Below are 24,494 nucleotides of genomic sequence, written 5' to 3' on the forward strand. Positions count from 1 at the left end.
ATTTACCATAGCATGTGATTTATGCGGAATTTATATAAGGCCAAGAGGATCGGAGTGGCTGTGGGATCGTGCTGATGAGCCAACCCACTAAGTCAATTCAACAATGGCTTCGTGTAAATAGAGACGACCCTCTACATTGGATTATCCTCAAGTCATCAATGAAGCCGATTCATTGTAATAAACCATTTCTATCACAAAAAAAGAAGAAACCCTTTGATATTGTACCCTTGTAACCCTACGTGTATTGTATTTTTGCTTAGTAGATTGTCTCGGCTATTGGCTTCGTATAAAACCAGCATGACAGAAAAAGACTTACCTAGCGTATATTATTATTTAATAATAAAAAATTTGAAACGAGTTACCGCAACACCCACAGATGTCCTACCAAATGAAGAGATATATAAGAATATATACATTTTGATTCAATTTTTTATAGAATAGTAAGGCGGACGAGCATATGGGCCACCTGATGGTAAGTGGTCACCAACGCCCATAGACATTGGCATTGTAAGAAATGTTAACCATCGCTTACATCACCAATGCGCCACCAACCTTGGGAACTAAGATGTTATGTCCCTTGTGCCTGTAATTACACTGGCTCACTCACCCTTCAAACCGGAACACAACAATACCAAGTACTGCTGTTTTGCGGTAGAATATCTGATGAGTGGGTGGTACCTACCCAGACGAGCTTGCACAAAGCTCTAACACCAGTAAAATTCAGCGAATATATATGTCTTTATACTCTTTAAATTTGTACTATAAGTATTTTTAGGGATATTCTCTAACCTGTTACCGTGTAATGGCGTCATAGTCATCAATTAGCCGTCGTATTGTTCTATAGTATCGCTTTACGACATTCCAGTCGTCACGAGAAAGCTAATGTATGACACAAACCGTATTGTTGAAACACAAACACTGTCAGCGACGTTGAAAAATGCGTGCAATTTGTCCGTCCGTTCGTTTGATCTTGCGTAAGTCGTACGGCGTGTTTCAAGTGAAACATTGCAAACGTTTGCAAATTTTCACATCATGGGATTTTAAGCGAAAAACAAACACTATTGAATTACAAAGGAAAAAGTTAATTTATTAAGTATTCGCTCATACCCGTTAAGTGTTTTTGTATATAATTACTCAATACGATTCGCACGCCACCTATTTAAATTTTATGTTGATAAAATTATACCAGAATACCTTCACTCTAACGTTCATAACAAACAGCCTGGAGTCTGAGTCTCGGAAAACGCGTAATGCCTTTGATCCTGAACCTGGATTCATCCCCGTAACCCACTGTGTCATATTTGCGGTCCCACCTAATTCGATTACAGACAGTATTTGCGCACAAACTTGTGCATTATAATAATTTTGTACCGCGCAATTACCTCGAAAATGGCCTCCGTGGTGAAACTGGCAACCATAGATAAAACAATTTAATATTAATAAAATTAATGTTTGAATAGATTCTCAAAGATAAATACAAAAAAAATTAAACATAATTAAAAATATCCATGTTTTGTATTTTTTTTCTCTCTTTGTGGTGTACAATGAAGTATAAAGTAAAAAATAATTATCGAATTATTTATCTGTCATATTGTAAAACTTGTGCATGTCTGTGTAGGATATTTTTTGTTAATTTTAATAAATATTTCTGAATATAACAGTTAACTCCGGTTACCAACAACAATTTTATTATAAAGTAGGAAGACATATTGGTTTTTATGCTATTCGATTTAATCAATTCGGTTACTATTTTTTGCAACAGTATAAATTGAGCGTCAGTGAAAAATTAATATAAATAATTTATGCAAAATGGTTCCCGTTATTTTAGAATAACTAAAATTAATAATTTAGTCAATTCATGTTTAAATATTATTCAAGTAAATAGAGATAATAATTGAAGTCACATACCGAAATATTAGATTTAATTATGATAACTACTAATACAAGTGTTTAATTTATAATACTTGCAACACAAAGAATATACATCATCTCTTTCCAACTTATTACAATATATATATATATATTTATCTACAATATATATTATTATTGGAATGTCGTTTGACCAATCAACGACGACAATGTTTTCGCGCCATCTTGAAGATACTTCTTGAACGTGCGGCGGTGCGGCGGAATAAAATATATATGTGAAAATTCGGTGATTAGCAAAGGGAACTTCCTAACATTTAGAAATAAAGTTTATGTTTGAGTGACTGTGAAAGACTAATAATTCAAGACTGAGGTAAGCTTGATAAGTTACATAACTTATCAATTATAATTACTCTCATTACAAACACAACTCGTACAATAGTGTCCGGCATTCACCAAACTAAATTTAATTGTTACCGCTTGGTGGAATCCCATCCCACCCAAGGTTTATTCTAAAGGAGATTTCGCTATAGTAGTAAGAAGCATAAATAGGAAGTTTCCTATATCATCTTGCACTGATAACCATATGCCTATGTACCTTGTGCCTATAATTACACTGTCTCACTCACCCTTTAAGCGAAAACAGAGCAATACGAAGTATTGCTGTCAACGAATGGTTTACACGAAATCTACTGTAAAAACTTTTGTTACCCATAAAATTGGTACTTTTGGAACAATAACTACTAAATTTCTTGCCCATTCTTCTCGGTAGAATCTACATTCAGAGCTGGTGTTAACTCTTGTCCATTCAAAAGTAGTTAGAAAGTCAATTTGAATAAAAAATGTTTGGATTTAATATAACAACTAAGAACATTAAGTGCCAGCTGCAAATAAATTGAATCCATTTTAATACAACTATACAAATTGAAACATAAAAGGAAAATCTATTGATATTAACTATAAATTTAACATTATATTTAACTAATACTTATACTTTAATTATATATACGGATATAAGAAATTCAATGAATTAACTAGACACTGGGGTTCCTTAAACTCGATACAGCCTTTGTTTCCATTTGTGTTAATAGTATAATATCTATGTAGTCTATTATATATTATTATTTGCATAGTTAAAATTTCACGAAGGTAAAACTGGGTCCGTATCAGCCTGTGAATGTCCCACAGCTGGGCTGAAGGCCTCCTCTCCCTTTTTGAGGAAAAGTTTTGGAGCATATTTCACTACGCTGCTCAAGTGCGGGTTGGAATAATACACACGTAACAGAATTTCCGTGAAATTAGACACATGCAGGTTTATTCACGATGTTTCCTGCATCGCACCATATCGTATAAAGCACGAGTAGAATTATAATAACAAATTAAGCACATGAAAATTCAGTAGTGCTTACCCGGGTTTGAACCCACGATCATCGGTTAAGATTCACGCGTTTTTACCACTGGGCCATCTCGGCTTACCGAAACCGGGTACAGCTAATTTAATAATTAACCTAATGGTAAGTGGTCACCATGTCCATAGAAGGCTGTTTTGGAGTAGAATGTGGTGAGTGAGTGATACCTATCCAGGCGGGCTCGCACAAAGCCCTATCACCAAGTACCATACGTGTAAAAACTCCTCGCGAAGACATAAGTGCTAGTACTAATATAATTATGAATTCGCAACTTTAAATTACAAGTCTCGTAATCTTTCTCAAGCGACAACATGAATACAAACACTCGAATTCCTATCATATTCTCGGGAACCCTAAAAACGTGTTACGTAGTGCAAAATACCTTTTAATGAAGTATGAAGCTCCGTAAAAATGCTTTTTACATCACTTATATCCACTTAATTCAGTTTAAGATATTTTAATGCGTAGTACGGGCGCTAACATGTTGCCTCGTTTTAAATTCGCATAGACTAAGAATATAGAAATGGCATGGAAGAAATCATATACATGCGCTGATAAAATATGTATAAATTATATTAGTATAGGTTTATCTATTATGTACAAAAAATAAATAGGAAAATGATTAAATAATATCCGTTATAATTTAAATGATTTTATATTTCATTGCGATATTGAGCAATGGTTATTTTTAATTCAATTATTAACATTTTTTTATACAAGTTCATGCGAGCAGCTGACGCATAACATCCCGACGATGCAGCTGACACTTTTTTCCGGTTCAGTTTGATTTTAACTATTCATGAAAAAAGTTTCAGCCTGTGTTCTATTACTTTTTTTTACGACTTTCGCAACCTCCCACAGCCAAACCCACCGCAGGTGCATCAGCTGACGCTGTGTTCACTTATTAATCATTCGAAATCTATATTGATAATGATGGCAATCGATCAGCGTAAAATCACTACCTAAACTGCAACGCTATCTCCCGGATCAATTTGCTAAAAAAAAAAATCATTTTCTATACACACTTGATGCCATTTCTATCACATTGTTCTTAGGTCTTCACCATTCATTTAGCTAAGTTATTTCTTAGATCTTCGGGGAAGGTACTTCATTAGGATGCTGATTACCGACACTTGTTTAACAAGGGTACACTAATTTGTTTACCACATTTTATTGCTGTATTCTCGTTAATGTAATATTTACTTTGTTGCTACTTAAAAAAAAAACAAACTAGTTGAGTAAGATAAACTATTTGTATATATAACACGCAAATAGTATTCTATCCTACGATCAAATTCAAAATAAATTTAATTTACCGTTCGAGCGTGATAATGTAACAGATATTTAAACAAACAAACATCGCATTGTTTTATTTTATTAGTAACAAAATAAATAACAAAAAAAAAATCGCTTTCCTTTTTTAAAATTTGACAAACATCTTCCGTAAAATATATAAGAGTTATTATTCGCGAATGAGGGATTTTAATTAAATCAAACGGAATCATCAAAGATGAATGAATGAAAACAAATCGACCGGTTGAATTAATGGCAAGTTCGCTAAAGGTTCCCGTATAAATCAATAGCTTATGTAAGGAGGGTAACATACCACAAAGGTCAGGATTGAACCTGCAACTTCAACATCGACCGGCTGTACATTAATTGCTGAGTTATTGAGACTAAGAATATTATTATCCTAGTTTTATCTCCATACCGTTAGCTAAGATTAAACGGAGTTTCCTTAGGAAATACATCATTCAAGGCTAACACGCTATATTTTGATTAACCCTTGAACCCTGTACTAACGTCCCGTCCATATATTCAACGATGTTAACCAGAAATGCGGTTTCCGTAGATGAACTTCGAATCAAATGTCAGCGTAATATTTAGCTATTCCATATTTTGAATATGAAAATATTTAAACATTTCGCCCGCATGTGTTAGCGGGTGGGGCCGGAGCTAAGTATATAAAGTAGCCTTTAACCTTCCTTTGGGTTCAAGCTTGCTTCATACCTAATTTCATCAAAATCTGTTCAGCGGATTAGCCTGGAAAGCGGTACAAACAGACCGAATTTCACATTTATAATATTAGTAACAAATATACTTTCTTCAAGTCTTTGACGTTTGGAATAAGAAGTTTGGAAGTTAATTTGCTAATATACCGCTGTTTTCTACTGTCACGTACGTTCGGGGCACGATTTTGATTAAACTTACAGTTTTATTTCACTTTCATTGCATTGTTGCTCCTTTAACTTTCAATTTCAATCGAAATTCATTTTGTATTCTCGTTTTATTTAATTTTTCAATTTCAATATCCAATCAAATAGTTAAATTGGCTTTGTGAAAATATGGGTAGGTATGACAAACTCATATCTCACTTCTTTTAATTCTTCATCTATTCTATATTTAAATTTACTTGATATTTAAATATCGAATATTACAAAAACTTTAATGAATTTTACACCTAAACCTTCCCCATTCCCCGTCTATGAAATCCGTCCGGTAGTTTATGAGTTTAGGCAGACAGATGCGACTTTGTTCTTATAGTAAATATAACACTGCCTCGTTGGTCTAGTGGCTTGATATAAGACAGCAGACCCGGAGGTCCTGTGTTCAATTCCCAGGTCGGACCACAAAAAAGTTATTGGATTTTTCTGTCAGAAAATTCTCAGTAGCAGCCCAGAGTCTGGAAGTTGGAAGTGTGTTCACTCCCGTGACTCGGAAAGCACGTAAACCCGTCGGTCCTGCGCTTGAACTCTTTCCAGACGTGTCCCATCGGATTATGAGAGTTAGTGAATAGAGAGTGCACCTGTGTTTGCGCACACACCTCTGCACTATAATATCTCCTGCGTAGTTGGTTAATCTTAAGAGATTCGGCGAAATCGGTTGGAGGACATTATATTATTAAATATAAAACTAATATTAAGTTCTTAAAATTACTTTGCGATGTCCTGATGTACCTGATGAAAAAATAGCGAAATAAATACTAGTATAACATTTCCTTGAACGATACCTTGAAAAATATTTCATTACTGACATCGACCGGAACATTAGCGCGTACGTCATAATATCACATTATCACAAAACCGACAGAACATATGATAATTAAATTACGTGGACGGGTCGCGGGTTCGTTTCCGCTGTTCATATTTGATATTACTTTAAAGGTCTAACTATTTTATAAACTAACTAATATTTAAAATTGTATCTTTTCCTTATTTATGTTGTTATAAGTTATTATAGCAGTTGAAAAAAAAAACATAATATTACATTATAGATTACTAGTTACTACACGCGAGTTTGTCCGCGTGTGAGGGGTAGGGGGAGATGTTAGGTACCCCATGTCCTTTTGTGTACCCCTGACGACGTGCATACAAAATTTCATCATGATCGGTTGTGTAGTTAAGACATGAAAGCGTAACAAACAAACAAACTCACTCACGCATTACAAATATTAGTAACAATAGAATTTTATTAGATTTTCCAGTTATTATGTTAACTAACTTTTGTTTTGATTAAATTTTTGAACATTTCAATTATTGTTTTAGATTATATACATTGTGTTAGACAGCATTTGTATAAGTGCAGATTGAAAATCGGTTACAAGCTTAGTTAAATTTATGTACTAAGACGATATTTTGTTTGTTTTTAAATATGAATAAACATTTTAATGTAGTGTGTAATGATGATAACAATAATTATCTTGTATGTGTGAATGTATTTAAAAAAGGTTATGACTGGCTAAGTACTGGTGGTAGGGCTTTGTGCAAGCTCGTCTGGGTAGGTACCACCCACTCATCAGATATTCTACCGCAAAACAGCAATACTTGATATTGTTGTGTTCCGGTTTGAAGGGTGAGTGAGCCAGTGTAATTACAGGCACAAGGGACATAAAATCTTAGTTCCCAAGGTTGGTGGCGCATTGGCTGTAAGCGATGGTTGACATTTCTTACAATGCCAATGTCTAAGGGCGTTTGGTGACCACTTACCATCAGGTGGCCCATATGCTCGTCCACCTTTCTATTCTATAAAAAAAAAAAATAAGAGACATAATGTTGAGATGTTTAGTATATAAAATATAATATAAATATCATTTAAAACTATTTGCCTAGACGAAATACCAATCCCACTTCCGACTTAGTGATATTCCATCCGCGAAACTACCTTTCGGCTTAAATAACAGAGAAAACCGCATCCTCGTGGTATCGTGTGTTTCCGCTTACACAATCGACCACCGTTTGTATATGACAGCTTAAGGTCAATGACTCTTTCTCACACATTATTTGTCTACAAGTGGCAATTAGATTCATGTAACCGAATAGCTATTAATGTTCTTAGAAATTTTACTTTAAAATAATATTGTAATAATTAATAATCAATGATTCTTCAAGGTTACTCGAATAAAGTATATTTTAATTTATTTATAAACAGTTTTGGAGCGTTATTTTATAACGCTGGATGATATCGAAAACCGCTATTATTACAAAATGGAGATTTTATCGAAAAGTACTTATAACCTATAAAATAATTAGTTATTAGTAAGATTATATATACGTGGTCTAACCATGGAGCCGAAACGGCCGAGTACCAGAACAGAAGATTGCGAGATCCCTTACAAGCATATCTAAGTTTTCATGGGCTTAATGAGTTGGATGTGTCGAATGAAATTCTGCAACAAGCGACCAGGGAATCATGAAATAAATTCTAAGCTTTATCCCCAAAAGGTGGGCAAGCTTTCGCCCATTCGTGGGACTTTAAGGACTGTAACTGTTTTTTTTTTAGTTTTAACTACCAAAAATGAAATTATTCGCGTTTCTCTTATTGTCATACTCTACAAAAGCCTCGATCTGTGAGATCAACTTGCTACTGTCCGATTTTTTAACAATTAAGATAAATGCGTTCGAATCTCCCACATAAATATACAGTTAATAGAAATTCCGGCGTGCATTCGAATATCCGGCTTAACATTCCAATCAACGCATAAAAAACTATTTATAAAAAATAATAATTTGTTACGAATTTCAACATCAGTTTTGTTGTTAAAAAATAACTACTTGTTTGCATCTCAGTAAAATCTTGCTTTTAGATAAAATTTAGTTGAAAATGTTTCTAATACGATTCAAGCCAACCCTTTACAGAATATGAATGTTACCATAAGACATTATAAATAATAAATAAATTAAGTAATAAATAAAAATCTTTATTAAAATAGTTTTTATACATACATATAAAGACCCGGCACTCTAAACTAGGAAGTCTCGTGTCTTAGGGGCCAGTGCCATCCCATACAGTGATTGCATTGTATATAACATTACTATGTATACGTGTTAAAAAGATAGAAAAATACATTTTACATTTAAAAATGTATTTTAATTATTATTAATAAATAAACAACAGACGCAATGAGCTAACAACACGTAAGAAGTAATTGCTTATTATTATAAATATTTACCAACTTTATGTGAATGTATAGCACAGTAATTGTCGTATGAAACCTTAAATCCAGTAGGGCACTGACAAGATCTATATAAAACATGGCTGAGATATTATCGCGATGTCGAAACTACTGAAGAGTGAAGGACGTCGACCTGATCCACATTAGATAGAGCTTATACCAACACGCTGCTCCGATGCGAGTTGAAGGAGACAGGGGGCAGATTTTTATCCGACAAGCAGGTTGCCCCACGATATTTTCGTCACCATCGAACACGAAATAAATTAAACACACATATTAAGCACATGAAATATCAATGTTACTTGCCCGGCTTCGATCCCATTACCATCCAGTAGTGTTCCAGTCATTCGGTATCATCTCGGATTTCGCAAATATGTCATGAAAATTAAATAAAGTCGAGCATTCTTAGAATCTTAAAGCTTCTATTATTTTTCATTATAACCGTGTGAAAAGATCGTCTGCATTTGACGTTCCTCGATTACATAATGTATATAACTATACTATGTTCGACTGCCTTGCTGGTCTAGTGTCTTAATATAACGCCGCAGATCCGGAGGTCCAGGGTTCAATTCCCAGGTCGGACCAATAAAAATTTATTGGATTTTTCTGTCAGAAAATTCTCAGTAGCAGCCCGGAAAGCACGTAAAGCCGTTGGTCCAACTCCTGAACTCTTACCGGTCGTGTCAGATTGCCGTCCCATCTGATTATGAGAGTTAGGGAATAGAGAGTGCACCTGTGTTTGCGCACACACTTGTGCACTATAATATCTCCTGCGTAGGTGGCATTTCTTGAAATTGGACGCCGTAGCCGAAATGGGTCTGGAGGACATCATTATTAATGTATATAAACAATTAATTCTACGCTAATTATTTTTCATTTTTCCTCCATTTTTCTTCGCAACATCCATAACCACGAATGCAAACGCATACGAACAAGACAAGGGTTAATTTAATCAAAACTTGAAAATTAATATTAAATTATATTAATTAAAATTAGATTACACTAATCGTTTCTTCAATGATGCAAAGTCAGATTAATTAACTTGATCAAATATGGCTGCCACCGTCCAATGAATATTAAGATAAGAGTCAAGTTAGTTAATCGGAGTTTAATCAGCGTTTCAGAAGCTTAAAGTCAGTTATATAATATGCGTAAACAGTTGAATGCGTTCCAAGCACAAGTAATTTATATTTATAATAATATTCACAAAAAAATAATATCCTTTCTTTTAGTGTTATGAAGTTATATTATGTCTATAGTATAAAATATGAGAAAATGTTTTATTTTAAGTTTTTTTTTCTTAAGGTCACGATAAAGACATAATCAGCTTTATTTAAATTTGTAATTTTAAAAATAAAAATGGTATTTCGAGACAAAAAGAGGTTTTATTTTGTACTTTTATTTATACTAATATTATAATGCAAAAGTTAATATGTTTGTCTGTTACGCTTTCACATCTAATCCACTGAACCAATTATGATATAGTTTTTGTATAAAGCAAGCTTGAACCCTAAGAAAGGACACAGTCTACTTATTTGTACCTCAAACTCTCCCAACAAAGAGTAAACTATCCGTAGCAGGCGGACAAAGCCGCACTATAAACAAGTATATAACATAAATAAAAATTAATACTAAAATTTCTAAGTAATCCGAGATTAACTACGGTCGTAATTTACCGCTAACGAATGAAGTCGTTGATACTTCAATAGTATGTTCAATTGCTATAATTAAGTTTTATTTAATTAATATAGTTTCTTATGAGTTTGTGATTGCGCACGATTATAAAAATAGCCTAAGTTAACTAGCTTCCTACTACTTCGTGACAATTTTAAATAATATTTTATACTGAAAATTTTCGAAACCGAGACGGCCCAGTGGTAAGAACGCGTGAATCTTAACCGATGATCGTGGGTTCAACCCGGGCAAGCACCACTGAATTTTCATGTGCTTAATTTGTGATTATAATTCATCTCGTGCTATACGGTGAAGGAAAACATCGTGAGGAAACCTGCATGTGTCTAATTTCACTGAAATTCTGCCTCATGTGTATTCCACCAACCCGCATTGGAGCAGCGTGGTGGAATAAGCTCTAAGGAGCTATAAGGAGAAGGTATCCTTAAAAAGGGAGAGGAGGTCTTAACCCAGCAGTGGGACATTCACAGGCTGTTACTGTACTGATAAATTAATATGATGATTGAAGCAAATAAAACCTTTAATTTAATTTAAACCTTTAACTGGTGGTAGGGCTTTTTGTCTGGGTAGGTACCACCCACTCATCAGATATTCTACCGCAAAACAGCAGTACTTGGTATTGTTGTGTTCCGGTTTGAAGGGGGAGTGATTCAGTGTAATTACAGGCACAAAGGACATAACATCTTAGTTCCCAAGGTTGGTGGCGCATTAGCGTAAGGAATGGTTAACATTTTTTACAATGCCAATGTCTATGGGCGTTGGTGACCACCTACCATCAGGTTGCCCATATGCTTGTACATAATATATACATAATATATATACATTTTTAACAATTTATCTGCTTTTTATTATAAGAATGTATATTAAGGGCATAAGCATACACAAATAAAAATTAATAATCTATATATTTCATTATCATAATATACCGTAACATTATCCAATATGTAATATATAATTATATATTAATTGTTCTCATAATTACAAAGGCTTATATTTTTATTTTTATAAATGTATATTATAATAAATATAAATAAGTATTATGTAAGTACTTATGTATTTGTTCTTTAATCATATAATAATTATTATTCTAATACTAAGCTCGTAAATATTTCATATAAGTGTCGATTTAAGATTATAATAGGTACTAAAATTAATTATCGAAATACAAAGTAATTTATTTCTATTCTTTATTTATTTTTTTTATATCATAAGTAGACGAACGTGCAAACGGGTCGAATGATGTTTAATGATCGCCATCGCCCAGAGGCATACTAGTTATCCTTTACAATGCGCCACCAACCTAAAGAATTAAGATGTTATGTCCCTTGTACCTACAGTTACTGGCTCACATACCCTTCCAACCGGAACACATCAATAATAAGTATTGCTGTTTGGCGGTAGAATACGTAATAAGTGTAAAAAAATACCACCAAGTTTTATGAAAATGATCTAAAAGCTAATAAATGAAAGTATGATCAGCTTATACCGTGTGGATTATTTTTTGCTAGATTAATAGATGTTTAAAAATAGCAGAATGAATTTTAATTTCAACAAATTACGCCATCGAATTAAACAAGCCATGCGTAGTATTAGAACCGCTCATTGAGTTCTGGGCTTGTCTGTCATCGCATTATCTACACCATGGGTCGCAATCAACACCATAGATCAACACGTCACGTTCAAACGACACTCAAACGATGATCTCATTGCGTTTTTGCACGATTCGTTGCGCCCGCGCACGTTGATAGCTAAACGTTACAAGCTCACTCGGACTTGACAATTATTTTTCTACTTTATTTTATATCTCATAAGATTCATATTTAGATGTATGTTATTGTTTAATGTTTAAGTAGTCGTTTCAAGAACTGTTTTTTCTAATTATTATTACAACTCTATAATTTCTTTGAAATAGAAAATCATTTACATAACATAATAATTTACTGGTGGTAGAGCTTTGTGTAAGCTCGTCTGGGTAGGTACCACCCACTCATCAGATATTCTACCGCGATACAGCAGTATTAGGTAATTGTTGTGTTCCGGTTTGAAGGGTGAGCGAGCCAGTGGTGGCGCATTGGTGATGTAAGCGATGGTTAACATTTCTTATAATGCTAATGTCTATGGGCGTTGGTGACCACTTACCATCAGGTGGCCCATATGCTCGTCCGCCTTCCTATTCTATAAAAAAAAACTAATTACAACCGTTCGTATTTCTTGTAATGTTAATATAAATAATATTAAATAACCGTGATGATACTAAGAAATTAAATGATAAGCAAAACCCACAACCTAAATTAAAAATTAAATTTTGAACATTAAAATCGCTTAACGAAATGTATAAATAACTGTTATTAAAAATAAAATAAAATAATTAAAAAAAAAAACCTTTTAAATATAAATTGAAATGTTTTCATGTGAGTCTAATTTAATTGTTCATCTAACTGTACTTTTTTAATATATTATTTTTTTATATCCTATTTTAATATTCAAAAACTTCTGTAGTCTTCTTTATTATAAATATAAATAAGGGTCTAAGCATTACGATTATATCGTACTATTTACTGGTGGTAGGGCTTTGTGCAAGCTCGTCTGGGTAGGTACCACCCACTCATCAGATATTCTACCGCAAAACAGCAATACTTGATATTGTTGTGTTCCGGTTTGAAGGGTGAGTGAGCCAGTGTAATTACAGGCACAAGGGACATAACATCTTAGTTCCCAAGGTTGGTGGCGCATTGGATATGTAAGCGATGGTTGACATTTCTTACAATGCCAATGTCTAAGAGCGTTGGTGACCACTTACCATAAGGTGGCCCATATGCTCGTCCGCCTTCCTATTCTATAAAAAAAAAAAAAAAACATAATATAACAATTGGTTTATGCGACGCACGCCAGTAAAGCTCCCGTTTGTCATGATTTTTCATGACATCGCCATATTTCAATCAATTTACCAAAACCTTTCTCATGAACCACTCTATAGCGAAAACCGTATAAAAATCCGTTCGGTAATTTTTGAATTATTGATTTTATTGCGTTTAGATGACAGACGCGGCTGGGGGACTTTGTTTTATAATATGTAGAGACAGTTCATTAATCTGTTTCATATTAAATAGCTTGCCTAGCTTTCAACTGCAGTCAATTTGAATTTTCATCAAGAATAGTCTGAAATATTAAAAGAAATGTCAGTGCCAATATTTGTTTGTATCATTATATGTTGTCATCGTAATTTGGGTTATTGAATTTTATTAAGTCAGCGCTGTATAACTGCAAGAAATAGGTTTTTGTAGACTTATATGAACAGCGCTGACATCACACCACTAGGGGCTGTTGAAACGCTAAGTAACATATAATATATTTACTAACTATTTTTGTTATAAAATCCACCGCTTGCTTTTCGATTATCATAGTCTTGACTTGCAAAATAAACCTTAAGAAAATTCGATTGAGTAGAAAATATTCATTTCTTTACAATGAATAATCTTATATATTCAAAATAACCTCAAACCTACAAAACTATATTATTACTTGACTCAAATCAAAACCGTATACCCTTCAAAAGGTTATAGTCTGCTATTAGGGTTCAGATAATCTCAAATAAAACAATAGTGACCGTTATGTTGTTACTAAGATAGGGCGATTTAAGTAGACACAAACCATTTCTAGACATAACAGTCCCCCTGTACAAGGCTGTAACTTCACTGTAACTGTACAAATCTCGTAACGTGAATTCAAGATGTTCAGTTCATTATAATCCGACAACATTGACATATCGTCACTGTCATCTTGTTAGCCGGTGTGCGTGTCTGTCCCATTCACGTCATATTGGTGTGTGGTCCAAGATGGCCGCCGTAAATATTGACATCGTGACGTCATTTTGTTATTGTCTGTTGTTCAACTGTCATTTGCCACACTTATCGTTGAGATTTAAATATATGTTCAAATATTTTGGTACATCGATAATAATTTAATTTTGCAAAACTACTCTCGTATTAATGAGTACTTAGTTTTATTGTAAACTACGCTTATTGAACAGAGGATTTATAATTGATCAAGCAAATAAATATAACATGTTAAATAAAAATACTACATAAAAAAAAAAATATATCAATTGCTTAGAACCATGCAATTGTTAACAATTACGATTCTTACTGACACGCTTTACTGTAATTTTCGATAGAATCTGTGTAGCATACCGGTCACATAAATAAAATATTTTTATTCAATTTAAAATAAATCAACCGCTTATGCGTTTCCATTATCCCCTCCCACATCCTATAAATACCAGTCCTTCATTAAAATAATATTCCCTATTTCCATTATCCGACGTGTAATCGCTGTTTGAGATTTAAATTCCCCGAGGCTTCCGTGTCTGTGGAAACAAATAGACAACCGACAAGGACATTGTCCATTAAACTATTTGCTTGAACATTCAAAATCTATGTCCAAGCGGACAATGGCTGATCTTGATTGACCTTTGGTCGATTTACTGAACAAACTGTACTTATTTATTTTACATATTATTGTACATATAATTATCTACAAATATTGTTTCATATTAAAAGGTTTTACTTGGTGGTAACACTTTGTGCAAGCCTGCTTGACAACTATCTCGTTTGTCTAATGACTAACTTATGGATCTTACTTATAAATCCTGAGGTTCCGAGTAAAAATCATGAGATAGGCTTTTTATAGGTAAATGAACCAAAACCTCTGTTTGTAGCAGATGTAAAAAAATTTTTTAATTATTATATATTTTTGTTACAGAACCGAGAGTGAGGAGATCAAGTATTGAAGAATTAAGGTAACCTAAATTTATTCCGATTAAAAATGTTACTATTGTAAGAATACCCCAGTAAAACAATCCTTCACGTTTACTTTTAACATTTTATTCTTTTCCACACGTAGCTTGTTATATTTATTATTAATTAATATTTTAAAATTCTATTACAATATTTATTGGAATTCCTGCAATCACCCTAGCAACCATCGAACGAGTCAATCTTTCCGTGTTGTGTTTCTTTTTTATAAATCGCGTAGTTTTTTTCGCTCAATCATTTCCAACCAGTGTTAATTTATTTAAAAATATTACCATTATTTTCTAAAAATATCAAAATAATTATTAAAAAACGGTAAAACCTTACACTATTATAGGTATTCTTTTACTATCGAATAAAAAAAGTAAAATAATATGAGCTATTTCATTATAAACCCATAGCAACAGCTTAACAAGACTAAAGTTATGACCCAGATAGCTTAGTTATCTAGATGGCTAGATAAGTTAGCAAGACCTAGATATCTTGGATCTCTAACTATACGCCCTGCTGGTTATATTTCAATGCGACGAGAATATATCGTCTTCGCCCTTTGGTTTATTACGGGGTAAGTTAATGTGAATGATTGCCTACATATAAATGATAGACAGCTTTCTTAATTGCCACCGTAATTATAGAAGGTAATCGAGTTCAGAGCCTATATGGCCCAGTGGATATAATAATTGGATCCTACGAAAGATCGCGGGTTCAAGTTCGATCAAGTATCGCTGATTTGTCATGTTTTGTTTGTGTTCATAATTAATCTCCTACATTTCATTCCGTCTGATAAATATAAAACATAGCAAAGAATTTAAAAAAAATAACGTGTGAATGTTAATATAATCAACGGTTAAGTTATCTAGTTCCCTTCGCAAAGTCAAAACAACCTTCCTGAGACACAATATACGTATATTATACGTTTCTCTAATAACGTTACGTAGTTATTTTTAACTTAGTTTATTATCTAATGTATTAAAATATCATTTCAAAAAAACTTTAATAAATTATTTCATAATAGAAGCGTTGAGTTAGTAGTTTTTTGATTACTAGGCTGGATATACATATTTAAATTTAATTACATTACATAACTCTGTAATTAAAATCTTAGAAAAGAGCAACCACTGCGTTTCTTTCCGGTTTTTCTCGGTACCTTCCGAATCGGTGGTAGATTTGCTTTTATAAATTATTCTGGACCCCAGAGTCATATTTATTCAAGACTTTATGGAACAAATAAAAATATATAATACAAAGCAACATTAAAGCTTAAAGCAAAAATGTTCTATATGTATTTAAGTTATTATGTGCATTTGTGTGCATAAAATAAACTTATTATCTCAACGGTTCGCCAAGCAATGAAAGTTGCAGGTTAGATTCTTATAACTTAGATTATTATCGGAGGCTGTTTAGCCAAGTTTATACAATACACAAGATCCACGTTTTAATCAAACATAACAGGTTCAACCAACTGAGTTTTCACATGCTAATAATTTACCTCGTGCGCGATGAAGAAACCATCGTTAAGAAAGTTTCTAGAAACTTCTTCGATAAAATTAATGATATTATACCATATCGATATAATCGAAATGTATGTAATAACACTCAAGTCGTTTTTATCAAAAACTGAAACTAAACTAACAGAGGGTTCATTAAAAAATAATTGAATGATTTTCAAAATAATACATACCCCTTTGTGAGTGCACTCGATTCATCGATAATTACCACGAACAAAAGAGAAATATGTAACAACACTATCCACACAAAAGGCAAGAGGCCCTTAGAGATGTGCCGCCAAACAAAAGATCGATGTCGAAGCGCGGGTGGCTTCGATTTTATAAATAAATTATTTTTAATTGAAACGTCAGTCAGTATAGGGCAATGCGCGTGCGACTGTACTACTTTGACTGCTTTTATTTTATATCAACGTTGATATGAATAAAAAACTTAATTTATTTCAACGCAATTAACACGTGAATGCGATGTATGAGATAAGGTCCGTTGCTTAATTTCATTAGATTATAAGGTCCATCTGAATAATAAAAAAGACTATAACAGATATTGGACTCTAACAATAGATACCTTGATTACAAGCTTGAGATACGTAAAGAAGTATTTATGGTTGAGATTTGAACCAAATTGATAAGTTCATAAATTACAGAATTATACCTGGACCGGGATTCCACACCCACACGTATACCATGCCCATGGAAGTCGGTTAAATAAGGTTAAAGGCTTAACCAGCTTCTGAAATTTCTCGATGAGATTCATGTGGGAGGTTTATCAGCCGAATAGACTTTCTAGCGGTGTAACTTTGTATAATTGAGTGCAACTTTTTTATATTTAACAAATACTTTCTTACAAGCACTTCCGAATCGTTATATTAACATATCTTGGTAGATCCTGTTGGATCAACCCGCCAGACAATCAATAGTACTCTTTTCCATCAATAAAACTACACTAATCTTAATTATATGCTATTAAATTGTACAACCTTCATGAAAATGTATTATTTTGTAACGGATGGTGATGGGTTAGGACATTATGTAGTCCGTCAGAGCGTCACGGTAGCATGCGAAAGCGATCCGTGGTGCTCCTCGTTAAGACGGAGAGGGTACCGCTGGTTTTTTAGTGGGTATTCCGATGTTCGGCGCGCACTCGGCGCCTTGGACACCGGCGAGCCCCGACATACCCCCCCCACTCTTCTCTTCTCATGTTCTTCTAGCATTAAAAAAATAGGACATTTTGTAACAGAACAACATACACCATGAACTGATACGTGTAATTAAAGTTAACATTGATATCACGGTTTTACATGCGCTTTCGGTTGACGAGCCGGTTGGCGTGGTTGTTAGATACTTGCCTTTTCACGCCGAAGGTTGTGGGTTCGATTCCCACCCAGGACTGACATTTGTGTGCATGAACATGTCTGTTTGTCCCGAGTCTGGGTGTAATTTTCTATATAAGTAAGTATTTACAAAAGAAAAGTAGTATATGTAGTATATCAGTTGTCTGGTTTCCATAGCACAAGCTTTGTACAAGCTTAATTTGGGATCAGATGGCCGTGTGTGAAAAATGTCCCAGGATATTATTATATTATTATTTCACTGCCGTATGACGTAGTATTTGAATTCTATCCTAAAATTTGAAAATGCATTTCAAACAAATAATAGTGTTTCTCACGCTAAATGACTGTAATTCGCGTAAAAAACATCATTTTTACGCAATCTATACAAATAAATAAAATTGAAGCGCAATTCTGTAATTTTAAAATAGCTGACTATTTATTACTTAATATTTTATTTGCGAGTTACCAAAACAATATTTTTTTTATATCAGTTTACCGCGTTACCTAATAATTTAAATATTTTGTATCGTTTATAATTTAAATGATATTGCGTACGTTAAAATAACAGATTACGAAGGATTTTCATCACAAACTTAATAACACACGAAGCCGCGGGTTTTGCTAGTACATAATGAATATCATAGATTATTCAAGAATTAGACAAAACATAATTTCGCGACAATTTAATATCAAAATTGTTTATTTGTTACACCTCTTGAGATTAGAATAGGCTGTTTATTTGAATATATTTTTTTATTATACTCATAAACCCTTAATAGTACCCATCCATTTTTGTAAGTCTAATAATATCGATGTTCCGTAGCTTTAGCTTGACCTTATAAATAAAAATAATGATCTTAATTCCTCTTCGGGACAAGTAATCCGTAATGCGATTAAATTTTGTATATTTATTGCTAATTTATTCTATTTGATAATAAGACCTACCTCAACGAACGATTTGTTGAACGGTGACTTTCTATTTGAAGTTTGATTTTGCTATTTTGAACTTTAATTTGTTTTAAAATAACGTTCAAAATAAATAACACATGTAAATTGAGTACCGCAAATTATACATTCCTTAAATAAGTGGACTATTTGAAATTTAAATGCAAATTTTTAATATATGTAGAAATGATTTAATGATAAATAAATTATATAATGGAATATAAAAGTAAGATTAATAAATGGTATAAGAAGTTGCCTTGTGGTTTCCAGTCAAGTAATGCGTAGCCAACTTGTTGGGTGTCGTAAAAGTCGACTAGAGGAAAAGTTAATCCATTAATACCATTTGTATTTAACGCCTCAACCAAACCATCCCGGGATTTTCACTTCCAAGCGGGTTGTTACAAAGCATTACTAAGAGTAGCAGCAGGCGGGTTGGCCGCAGTCTGCCAAATACGACAGTCCCGACACGTTTTTCTAATCCTAAAAACGCATTACACACATACTACTTACATTATATTTCTCGGTAGGTTAAATATGATTGATGGCTCAGACAGGTCGATTAGCTGAATTTGGTAGAAACATTTATTAAAATTAAGGTTTCGCAACATCTTGAATGAAAGTCCGGATCCCTATGTATTATAGTCTAGGCTGTACTTTAAAAGTAAGTTAGGGCATTGCCTTTCATATACATAAGATAATTATAATGATGAATTTAAAATAGTAAATACACACATATTACATACAATGCGAAATGACTAAAATAGTATCAGTTAAAGAACGCATTTTAACCGTCTAAGGAATCTTTTAAATAAAATGTTTTAGAAATACCCATGCCTGTGAGGAAAACACGAAGTGTGTTTTTGAATACAATTTTTTAAAATATTTAAATTTTTACTCGTAAAATAAGTTACACTTTACAAGAGCCGTATAAAGTGAAACGTCCAAACAAAGAGTTCCCAGGTTTCTTGCTCTTAATCCACCACAGTCCAGAGATTTTACCTTCGATTTAAATCGTATTCAATCGTAAGTAATGCAAATAAAAACTTAATTAAATCATATTTATATCTTCGAGAAATTGTCCGCTTAAACAAAAAGTACAAGCTATTCTAGCGAATTAAAGCGCGTAAACATTTTAATATATAAAAACAAATTGCAACCGTAAATTGAAGCTCACAAATATAAGATAAGGTTCCGTATTCTCCCGATCACGAACTTCATAAAGTAAGTTAGCTGTATTAGATTTAATAAAAATAAATCTGCGCAAGCGTCGCTGTTCACGCTTTCAATTACGGAACGATCTAATATCGACCGGATGGATATTATATCGAGTTTATTTCTTATATATTTTTTACTGTACTTCCATTGTACGAATGACAAGTTACATTTTTTTATAATCTCCAACAATAGCTTACAATAATATATACTCAATGTTTGAGAAAAAGTTGATACACCAATGCCTTAAGGAGTGAAAAAAAATTGGGTCATCGTTTATGAATCTTTTTTTTTCTAGCGTTGAAAATAATTTGGAAATGAGTCGACGTGAAATGCGTGTAAATCGAGGCGATTCTGTGTTATATTAAAATAAACTTATATATATACAAATAGTGTTTGTATATAGCTATCTAAATATCAGTAATCAAGTTAAACAGTCGTCAACTTATTATTTCCTTATTGAAGTCAATTAAAGATAAGCAAGGATTTTTTGCACATCAATTTTAAATTAGTATTTATGTTTAAATAATACACATTAAGTCCACGCGAGCTGGTTCTCGATGTCACCGCCTAACTGTGATATCAATTCCATCGCGCACAAAGAAATTTGGCAACTCTTTTCTTTGTCGCACTACCAAAAAATGGAATTCCTTACCAGCTCACGTGTTCCCCTCATCTTACAACCCGGGTTCCTTCAAACGAGGCGTAAAGATGCATCTTGCGGGCCGGCAAGGCGGGGACGGCTAGTACAGAACATTCTTCACGACTGTACTGGCCGTCGTCGCGTTTGGACTCTACTACCACTTACCATCAGGTGGAGTAGAGTCATTTGCCATCCGGCGCACATAAAAAAAAAAAAAAAAAACATATATCAAAATACATGACGATTAAGCTTAACTCAACAAATTGCAGCCTTTTTTTTAATATATCGGTTTTTTGTCATACTTAATAATGATATTAACATCATCACAGATTATCGATATTTTCAGTTTCTCCATTACATTTGTATTCTAAATAAATAAATATTTATTTTATGTAATTACTTTACTAAACATCAATGATTACAGTAAGTAATCCTTATTTTGCCTTTAATTTTTAATTGACATACCGTGCATTCCGCGTTATAATCGTGACGGTAGTCTGAATCCAACCCTTTGATTTCACATAACTGCAGTGCTATTCTGTAAGAACTCACTTCATAACTCACCCGTAAAATGGTAACAACCGACTTATGGTGATATACTTTTTCGATGTGTGTGTATTCTTGATGCTATAATTATTATGGTCAATGTATCGCGTTCTTAATATGAGTTTTTTTATTTTTTTATTTTAATAAAGTTCTCAGAATTGAACCGACGACATCATTTTTATTTATTTTTATTTATTTATTTATTTGGGAAACATACAGCAGCTCTTACCAAAAATCAAATTTTTAGCGTTCTACATATTGGGACATAAAAGGTATGTTTTGAACGGGCAATGGAATGTGAACACTTGATATAAATATTGTTGACTAGGTACATTGGCAAAATTATTTACAATTTTATAAATAAAAACCTGATCTTTGCATTCCCTGCTTTCCTCAACCGACAAAATATTAAGCTTATTAATAGAATTGGACCCAAATTTACGCGTTAACCTTTTAATAAATTTATCCTGAACATTTTCGATAGCCATAATATACTTAAAGTATTGTGGATTCCAATTTTATTTTACCAATATTTATGGTTTATGCAGTAGTTTTTTTTTATATTTAGACTAATCATAATAAAAACGTAATTTGATGAATTATCAAAAAATATATATGCTTATAATTTACGATTAATAAACCGCTAATAATGTTACCGGTAAATTTTATTACGAGTTGTATATAATTATCGAGCAAAGTATATCTTTAATTCAATAGTGCAATAAGTCACGAGAACGACCGATTTTTTTGGTATTCGAGATAATGTATTCGATTCAAGGATTGGAATCGATATAACGAATAAATTATCAATTAACGGTACATAAATGATGTTTTCCTTAAACTTTTTCTTATATACTTCGATTTAACTTATTTATTAATATTGTATTCTTAGCAGCTTAAAAATGTGTGTTCAGCTCAATTGGTTGTATGGGTTTGATTTAAAATTTAGTTGCTATATTTGAACCACACATAGTACAATGATATATATAAAAGATTTAAAAAACTATATGTAAAACACCATTATATAACAAATATATAATAATTAGCTTTAGTTTTTTTTCATTGTATTTCATTATTTATTAAATTTTAGAGTAAATTTTTATTTTATTATTATTCAAAGTTGGTAGGCACACTCGCCATTAGACATTGGCACTGGAAGAAATATTAACCATCCCTTATAATTACGACCTTGGAAACTAAGATTGTATCTCCCTTGCGCCTGTAGTGACACTGGCTTACTCGCCCTTCAAACCGTAACAGAACAATAGTAAGTTTTGCTCTTTGGTGTTAGAAAACCCCGGGGACTAAGATGTTATGTCCCTTGTGCCTGTGGCACTAGCTCTTTTGTTAAATATTCAGATTCAAATTACACATAAGGCTCATTTATACCTTTAAAACGCTTCCGCTTTTCATTAAGACTTGATTCTAAGATCTCACGTCGTACGTAAAGCTATTTTCACACTAGGTAGATAATTAATGAAAAAACACGCACTCGAGCCTCGTAACAAATCAAAATATTCATGAACTTGCTTTGTTTGCTATCAATGTGTATGAGGTATATAATTGGCTATTCCTGTTAACTACTCGGCGTTTAAAGTATCGGTCTTTATGTACATATGGAAATGAGCGGTTACATTATATCAATCTTAACCGAAACGTACCGATTGCGGGTTCAAAACCGGGACAAGCTACATCATTTACGTGTATTTAATGCTCGATGAAAGAAAACTTAAGAAAATTAAATTACATCACATGCGTATCCATCAAACCGCATTGAAGCAGCATGGTGGAATAAACTCCAAATCTTCTCATAAAGAAGAGGCTTTGCCCATCATTATCATATTTAGAGGCAGTTTACTCTTGTTTTTTGTATAAATGAAAACATAATATATTAAATTTTATCATTCATATATTTAGTAAACAGTAGACAGTACAGTTTTCTGATTGTCAAGTTACATAATGCTATACGATTTTTAATCTTACAGGCAATCGCTTCGTAATCCAATCCATAATCCTTGCTGAGCAGCAAGCGTCAGCGTGCGGCATATTATGATAACATATTAATTTAACTTGAATAATTAAAATGAAAAAAGAAAAAAAATCATTCATATGAAACTTATTCCAAGCCTATCCCAAAATTCGCGAGCCAAACAATAATAATAATAATAAAAATATTTTATATCTAAGACATAAAATGATTAACCTTTAAAAATAACGCCTATCTTGTAAATAACAATAAAATATATAATAAAAAATAACCATCAATTATACGATTAAAATAAAATACCTGAACTTAAATCGTTTCATTCATCGAACTGAAAACTACAACAATAAACAACTCCAAGTACATTATAAATTTAAGGTAACATTATCTTGAAGCTATATCTCCACGTCTGCCCTGGCTATCCCATAGAAATTCCAGGGTGGAATTGTATACGCCATAATAACGTAAAATATGAGAACAACAGTTCTTCTAACAATATGAATTTCGCAATTTATTATGACGATTACAATCGTATTCGATATTAATGCTTCGTTTGTGTATGTGCTAAACAGAGATAGTAAACTCGACCTAGTAAACAATTACACTATATCGTCTATACCGCGTCTCTCTTTTTTATCGTAACAGCCTGTGAATGTCCCACTGCTGGGCTAAAAGCCTCCTCTCCCTTTTTGAGGAGAAGGTTTGAAGCTTATTCCACCACGCTGCTTCAATGCGGATTGGCGGAATACACATGTGGCAGAATTTTAGTGAAATTAGGCACATGCAGATTTCCTCACGATGTTTTCCTTCGGCGAAGGACGAAATGAATTATAATCACCAATTAAGCACATGAAAATTTACTGGTACTTGCCTGGGTTTGAACCCACGATCATCGGTTAATATTCACGCGTTCTTACCACTGGGTTATCTCGGCTGTTATCTCGGCTCTGATTGAGCACGATAAATCATTGTTTTTCAAAAACTACCAAACGTAATTTCATATGGTTTTTACCAATAGAAGGAATTATTCATGGGTAAGGATTAGGTGTATTTATTCATTAGAATTTTGTAAAAATTGCCTGAAATAGGACGATG

At 33.0% G+C, this 24,494-nt stretch overlaps 1 protein-coding gene across 3 annotated transcripts in view; it reads left to right on the forward strand.

Annotated features, from left to right (window-relative positions):
- Positions 1-24,494, forward strand: part of LOC126774334 (uncharacterized) — a 119,639-nt gene that overhangs the window by 56,868 nt on the left and 38,277 nt on the right. For 2 of the 3 annotated variants that reach the window (XM_050495813.1, XM_050495811.1), the window contains one exon: positions 15,181-15,217. The exons of the other annotated variant lie outside the window; for it this stretch is intronic. The gene's annotated coding sequence lies outside the window, so the exon portion shown is untranslated. The remainder of the gene's footprint in view (positions 1-15,180; positions 15,218-24,494) is intronic. 3 annotated transcript variants of the gene reach the window in all.

Source organism: Nymphalis io, chromosome 16, assembly GCF_905147045.1.
Source record: "Nymphalis io chromosome 16, ilAglIoxx1.1, whole genome shotgun sequence".
In the NCBI taxonomy this organism is placed as follows: Eukaryota; Metazoa; Arthropoda; class Insecta; order Lepidoptera; family Nymphalidae; genus Nymphalis; species Nymphalis io.